This window comes from Aegilops tauschii, chromosome 1 (assembly GCF_002575655.3).
Source record: "Aegilops tauschii subsp. strangulata cultivar AL8/78 chromosome 1, Aet v6.0, whole genome shotgun sequence".
Classification (NCBI taxonomy): Eukaryota; Viridiplantae; Streptophyta; class Magnoliopsida; order Poales; family Poaceae; genus Aegilops; species Aegilops tauschii.
Window position 1 is genome coordinate 438,713,362 of NC_053035.3, and position 7,976 is coordinate 438,721,337.

Consider the following 7,976-nt stretch of genomic DNA (forward strand, 5'->3'; position numbering starts at 1 on the left):
AGCTCCTTGTGGGTTCCACACTCCATACTACCACTTCCACCTTTGGGAATTGCTACGATGATTCCCTGCACTTGGGGATTATCAAGCTCTTTTCTGGCGCCGTTGCCGGGGAGCAATAGCGTGGGGTTGATATTTTCGTGTATGCTTGTTTGCTTTCTTCACTAAATAGTTTTTGTTTTCCCTTTTTAGTTTTTCTTAGTTGTGGGTGAAACATACAAAAAAAATTAAAATAATGAAAAAACACAAAAAAATTACTTGCCTCTCATGCCTAAAAAGTTTTTCAATAAGAGAAGTGATTGGAAGGTTATGCATTGGACAAGTGAGGGTCGACCTTGAACACTTGTGCTCATGCTCATGGAAACAATGTAAAAAATTTCATGGAAGTTTCTCTGAAAATAATTATCCCCTTGTATATATCCATTGTATTATAAAAATAATCTGCCAAGCTTTGGTTTTAGGATGATTAGATTGCTTGTTTACAAAAACAGAAACATTGGCTGTAGCGCGTGAATTTACATTTTTTACTGGAAAGTCAAATGGGTCTGAAACTTTTTGCACATTAATGGAAAGTCAAAGTCAAATAGGATGATTAGATTTCTTGTTTTAGAATTTTTGGAGTAACATAAGTATACTAAACTTCCAGATTACTACAGACTGTCCTGTTTTTGACAGATTCTGTTTTCTATGTGTTGTTCGCTTATTTTTCTGAATCTATGGGTAGTATCGGGGGGCATGAACCATGGTGAAGTTGGAATACAGTAGATATAGTTCTAATATGAAATTGGAATAAGTTTGCAACAGTACCTAAAGGTAGTGATTTGCTTTATTATACTAACGGATCTCACAAAGTTTTTGTTAAAGTTTTGTGTGGATGAAGTGTTCGAAGATCGAGGAGCTATCAATATGAGAAGAATAAAGAGAGGCAAGAGTTCAAGCTTGGGGATGCCCAAGGCACCCCAAGTAAATATTCCAAGGATACTCAAGCATCTAAGCTTGGGGATGCCCCGGTTGGCATCCCATCTTTCTTCTTCAACAATTATCGGTATACCTCGGTTTTTGTTTTGTTCACATGATTTGTGTCCTTTGTGTTTCTCTTTTTCTTTAAGAATCATGCCAGTAAGAGATATCCCTTCATCGATTTATAGAATGATTCATGTGCTTCACTTATATCTTTTGAGTATGACCTTATAGAATGCTCTTTGTGCTTCACTTAAATCTTTTGAGTATGGTTTTATAGAATGCTTCGTGTGCTTCACTTATATATTTTGAGCTTGGATATTGGTTAGTATATATTAATTGTAGAATGCTCCATGAACTCCACTTATATATTTTGGAGTATGATAATACTATCATCTAAAGTGGATTTGGAAGAGTGTCAACTTTAGTTAGTAATGATTCCACTATTTCGAGTTTGCTCCCACTATTCCGAATGAGAAGAATTTTGCTGTGGAGAGTAGTAAAATTTCTATGCTTGTAGATCATGAAAAGAATGCTTTATGTGATGGTTATATTGTTGAACTCATTCATGATGCTACTGAAAATTACTATGAGGGAGGAATACATGCTTGTAGGAGTTGCAATGATATCAAGTTTCCTCTCTATGTGCTTAAAGTTTTGAAGTTATACTTGTTTTGCCTTCCTATGCTAGTCGATTCTTGTTCCTATAAATTATGTGCTCACAAAATCCCTAGGCATAGGAAGTGGGTTAGATTTAAATGTGCTAGTCATATTATTCATGATGCTCTCTTTATGTTTCAATTCTTATCTTTTATGTGAGCATCATTGAAATCATCATGCCTAGCTAAAAGGCATTAAAGAAAAGCGCTTGTTGGGAGACAACCCAATATTTACCCTAACTGTTTTTGTGTGTTTAAATGATTAAGCTACTGTAGTAATCATGTTTTATAGATTTTGTTTCAATAAAGTGCCAAGTAAGACCTTTGGGAAGACTTGGGTGAAAGTTAATGTGATCTTGCTGTAAAAAACAGAAACTTTGCACTCACGGGATTAGCTGACATTTTTTTACAGAAGAGTGCTTTTCAGTCGATTCTTTTTGCAGAATATTAATAGATAAATTCCTCACGTCCACCAGTTTATTTCATAATTTTTGGAGTAGCAGAAGTATGGTTGCTGTTCAGATCATTACAGACTGTTCTGTTTCTGACAGATTCTGTTTTCATTGCATAGTTTGCTTGTTTTCTAGTTTCTATGGCTTATATTTCTCAATATAAATTGTAGAAATGATATGGTACAGTAGGCATTGTGTGAGAACAATTATGAACCTTGTCTTTGACAGTACCAAAGTGAATGGTTTACTCTTTATCATACTAACCTAGCTCACGAAGTTCCGTTAAGTTTTGTGTGATTGAAGTTTTCAAGCTTTGGGTGAGATATCGATATGAAGAGAATAAGGAGTGGAAAGACCCTAAGATTGGGGATTCCCAAGGCACCCCAAGGTAATATTCAAGGAAGACTCAAGCGCCTAAGCTTGGGGATGCCCTGGAAGGCATCCCCTCTTTCGTCTTCAAAACTATCGGTATACCTTACTCAGAGCTATATTTTTATTCGTCAGATGATATGTGTTTTGCTTGGAGCGTATTTTCAATTTTACTTGGTGTTTGAATAAAATCATTGGATCTGAAATCTTGAATGAAAAAGAATCCTCCCATGGCTAGTTAATTATTTGACTACTCAGTGTTCTTCACTTATATCTTTTTGGAGTAGTTTTTCATTTACTCACGTGCTTCACGTATATCCTATGAGTAAATGGTTGAATGAATTGAATATCATAAATCTGAATTTATATACGTTGCATATGCTTATAACATGGGGAGTAATGACTTCACACTTAATAAGTATAGGTAGTAAACTTATTGAAAGTTAGCAAATGCAGAATTGGTCACTTGAACAATTCATGAAAGAATATTGAAGGAAGAGAGATTTCACATATAAATATACTATCTTGGACATCTTTTGTAATTGTGAGCACTCATTAAAATATGACATGCTAAAAAGTTTATATTAGAAAAGGAAGACAACTTAATGGGTTATGTTTTCTTATATCCGAAACGTTATACTGTCTTGGATCATCCAACATGTTGAGCTTGCCTTTCCCTCTCATGCTAGCCAAATTCTTTGCATCAAGTAGAGATACTACTTGTGCTTCCAAACATTCCTTAACCCAGTTTTGCCATGAGAGTCCACCATACCTACCTATGGATTGAGTAAGATCCTTCAAGTAAGTTGTTATCGGTGCATGCAATAAAAAATGCTCCTTAAATATGTATGATCTATTAGTGCGAAGAAAATAAACTTTATACGAACTTGTGATAGGGAATAAATAAAAGCAACAGACTACATAATAAAGGTCTTTATCACAAGCGGCAATATAAAGTGACGTTCTTTTGCATTAAGATTCTGTGCATCCAACCATAAAAGCGCATGACAACCTCTACTTCCCTCTGCGAAGGGCCTATCTTTTACTTTTATCTTCTACCCTTATACAAGAGTCATGGTGATCATCACTTTTCCTTTTTACACTTTTCCTTTGGCAAGCACTTTGTGTTGGAGCGATCCGGATATATATATCCACTTGGATGTAGGTTTTCATAAATTATTATTGTTGACATTACCCTTGAGGTAAAAGGTTGGGAGGCGAAACTATAAGCCCCTATCTTTCTCTGTGTCCGATTAAAACTTTGAACCCATAAATATCACATGAGTGTTAGCAATTGTGAAAGATTAAATGATAGTTGAGTATGTGGAGTTTGCTTAATCAAAGCTCTTACATAGACCCTTCCCGAAAATAAGATGAATTGCAATTGTTTGATGACTAAGAGCACGATTTGTTAGTTTTTAAGAAATTTTATGATCTATACTTTAACATGTGAATAGCTTGTTACTTGATCATGAGAAGTTTCATGAGTTGAGCTACTGTTATGATATATAATGATGCTAGAAAAAGTGACTGGAACTATCATTAATCAAACTTATGCACTTGCTAGCATTCACACTTCATAAATTATTTCTTTTATCATTTACCTACTCGAGGACGAGCAGGAATTAAGCTTGGAGATGCTGATACGTCTCCAACATATCTATTATTTATGAAGTATTCATGCCATGTTTACAATAGTTTTATATGATTTTGGTATGATTTGATTAGAACTAACCCGGACTGACGCTGTTTTCAGCAGAACTACCGTGGTGTTGTTTTCGTGTAGAAATAAAAGTTCTCGGAATGCAATGAAAATCAATGGAGAATTTTTCTGGAAAATATAAAAAATACTGGAACAAAGAGTTACCAGAGGGGAGGCCCGTGGGCCCCACGAGGGTGGAGGGCGCGCCCCTGTGCCTCGTGGACTTCCCGTGGGCCCCCCTGACTTGTTCTCGACGCCAACCTCTCCTATAAATACCCAAACCTCCAGAAAATAACCTAGATCGGAAGTTCCGCCGCCGCAAGCCTCTGTAGCCATGAGAAATCAATCTAGGCCCTCTCTGGCACCTACCGGAGGGGCCATCATCACCGGAGGCCATGGAGTAGGATCCCGAAGGGGCCATCATCGCCATGAAGGCCAAGGACCAGAGGGAGAACCTCTCCCCATCCAGGGGGAGGCCATGAAGGAGGAAGCACAAGGGGGAGAACCTCTCCTCCTCGCTCTCGGTGGTGCCGGAGTGCCATCGGGAGGGGAATCATCGCTGTGGTGATCGTCTTCATCAACATCACCATCATCATGACCATCCTCATCTCTTTTAGACGGTCCACTCTCCCGCACCCCACTGTAATCCCTACTTGAACATGGTGCTTTATGCCACATATTATGATCCAATGATGTGTTGCCATCCTATGATGTTTTGAGTAGATATCCTTTGTCTTTGGGTTGATTGATGATCTAGATTGGTATGAGTTGTATATTTTATTTTGGTGCTGTCCTATTGTGCCCTCCGTGTCACGCAAGGTTGAGGGATTCCTGCTGTAGGGTGTTGCCATATGTTCATGATTCGCTTCTAGTGGGTTGCTTGAGTGACAGAAGCATAAACCCGAGTAAGGGGGTTGTTGCGTATGGGATAGAGGGGACTTGATATGTTAATGCTATGGTTGGGTTTTACCTTAATGATCTTTAGTAGTTGCGGATGCTTGCTAGAGTTCCAATCATAAGTGCATATGATCCAAGAAGAGAAAGTATGTTAGCTTATGCCTCTCCCTCATATGAAATTGCAATGATGACTACCGGTCTTGTTAACGATTGCCTAGGATAATTACGCAAACCGACCCATCATTATTCCACACTCGCTATTTATAATATTTAGTAATATCACTACAAAAAAATACACTTCCGTGATGATACGTGTTTGTCACAATAGGTCGCATTTTCTGTCATGCATGTACATGCATGGCGATTTTATGACAGAATCAAGATAGTCATACCTGTGCTGTCGTAGAAGTGTTCCATGACATTACCAAAATTATCATCACGGAAGTGTCCACTTCCATGACGATAAATCCCGCGTCACAGAAGTGCTTTCGTCAAGGGTGACCGACACGTGGCATCCACCGTAACGGAACGCCGTTAAGCTATCGGGTCGGGTTTTGGATCCGATAACCCATTAACAGCCCCGACCAATGGGGATTTTCCACGTGTAAAATCATCATTGGCTGGAGGAAACACGTGTCGGCTCATCATTGGGACAGATGTCATCCACTCATTGGACAGAAGGCGCCTATGATACGTCGACACGTGGCACGGCCCAACAGAGGCCCATTCCTGTGAAAAGGCCAGCCCGTTTGACATGGTCAAAAGGTGGCGGGCCGGCCCATGTAAAGCCTGTTAACGGCCTGTTCGCATATAGCCCATTTACAGCCCGCTAACCCAAGGCCCGTTACGCCCTATCCGAATTAGGCCCAGTAGCGTCATCTGGGCCACCCAATATGATTCCAGCCCGTTTTCACTTCTGGCCCATGTATGGCCCATGACGTCTTTCGGCCCATATGAGGCCCTATGTAACTCTTGGCCTATTAACGGCCCGTGGTGAAACTGGCCCGTAATGAACAGTGTATCACTTTACACCCATTAACGGCCCATGGTGAAACTGGCCCGTAATGAACAGTGTATCACTTTATACCCATTAACGACCCATTATTCCGTTGGGCCGTTTCCAGCCCCTGTTATCTTTAGGCCTTCTCAGAGCCCATTTATTCTTGGGCTCATTTCCAGCATTCGTTTACTTACGACCCGTTACTGTCATTTTTTGCTTGTGGGCCAAATTCAGCTCGTGGTTACAGTCGGCCCGTTTGTGGTCCGTTAATACGTTGGGCCGTTTTCATAGTGTCATCAAATACGGCCTATTAACGATGGCCCGTTATGGTCGGCCCATGAACGGACGATTTCAACTCTAGCCCGTTTACGGCCATAATGCGGCCTGTTATTGGCCCATGTTTGGCCAATCGATCATACTGCCAGTATAAGGCCCATTGATGATACGGCCCGTAGAAGGCCCATTGTTTCTATGGCCCGTAGAAGGCCCACTATTTCTACGGCCCGTAGAAGGCCCACTGTTTCTACGGCCCGTAGGAGGCCCAGTGTCACTACAGTAAATATTAGCCCATGGTTATTGTGGCCTAGTTTTAAAAAATAGGTTATTGCAGCCACTAGCAAACCGCGGAAAAAGAACTGCAATGACTACAGGCAAACAAATAAACAAGACAACAAGGAAATAAATAAGCAAGCAACTTACGCTAGGCTATCACGGCTATCACACATATTACATCCACTGGCATCAAAGTTCGCCACCAGTGCAAATAAATGCGCCGACAAAAGAATATACAAAACCGAGAGCACTTCAGAAGGCACTAGGCCTGGCCACGTCGGGCCCCCCAAACAGCTGAAGAAGCTGAGTAGACCTCAGTTGTGTCAACGATAGATGCATCAACACTAGATTTAAGGCATGATGATGCGCACGGCAGTCCTCTGACATCTTCATTGCATCTTTGACTTCAAGTCGGAGCTGAGCTGAAGCAAGCCTTTCCGATTTAAGTTGAGACTGAAGAAGTCGAACTGATTGAGGCAGCGACTGCACAGAGGTTGTCTCACACCTGTTGGTGAGTAGCTTCAACTCACTGTCTTCATCAAGACAGGACCTTGGGGTCATCTCGCTGTCCTCAAGATGGTTTGGCTCACTATCTTCCCTAAAGTTCGTCCTGGCGTAAGAGATACGAGTCTGAAAGAGAAACAAGGAGACACGTAACAGGTTTCACAATTATATAAGCAAATAAATGGATCTGTTCTGCATAAGGAATGTTTTTACAACTACAATTTGAAACTGGTAGTTGTTGCAAACATCCAATCAGATGTAAACAGCAAAGCAAACAGTAGTGGAGGAAATGATGCCTATCCAAATCTATACTAGAACAAAGTTTGAAGGCTTGAGAAGGATGAACTTACATTACATGTTAACACGGGCTGGACAAAGCCCTTCTCCATGTTGATGGAAGGATAATTCAATAAATTCCCCAACGAAATTTCTTTATAAGCGTTGCCATTATTCTACTTTTTGCAAAGAGTAAATATAGATCAAATCATATTGGAAGAAACTGAGGATAATGAAGCTCAGGTGCAGACTGATGATACATAATCAAATAGCAATTAATTAAGTACAGAGTTACAAGGCAAAAGGGAGAGAGGTACTGACAAGAGCAATGCAGAGCCCATTATTGTTTTGAGATCGTATGATCCTTTAAGCAAGGAGATTCATCTGAAATTAGTTTTCATACAAGAGAGAAGGTAAGGCACAAGTAGAAATTTAGGAGTTCAAATTTTGAATTGATATCATAGACAGTACCTGACGTTGGGCTCCCAGCAGTTCTAATAGGGGTTTGGCCACTGGAGTAGGGGTAAAGTGTGGTACAGTTGGGCCTGTGTTTTCTGTGGCTGCTGATCTATCTGATTTAACAGGTATCACTACCTTTTCCAAATACT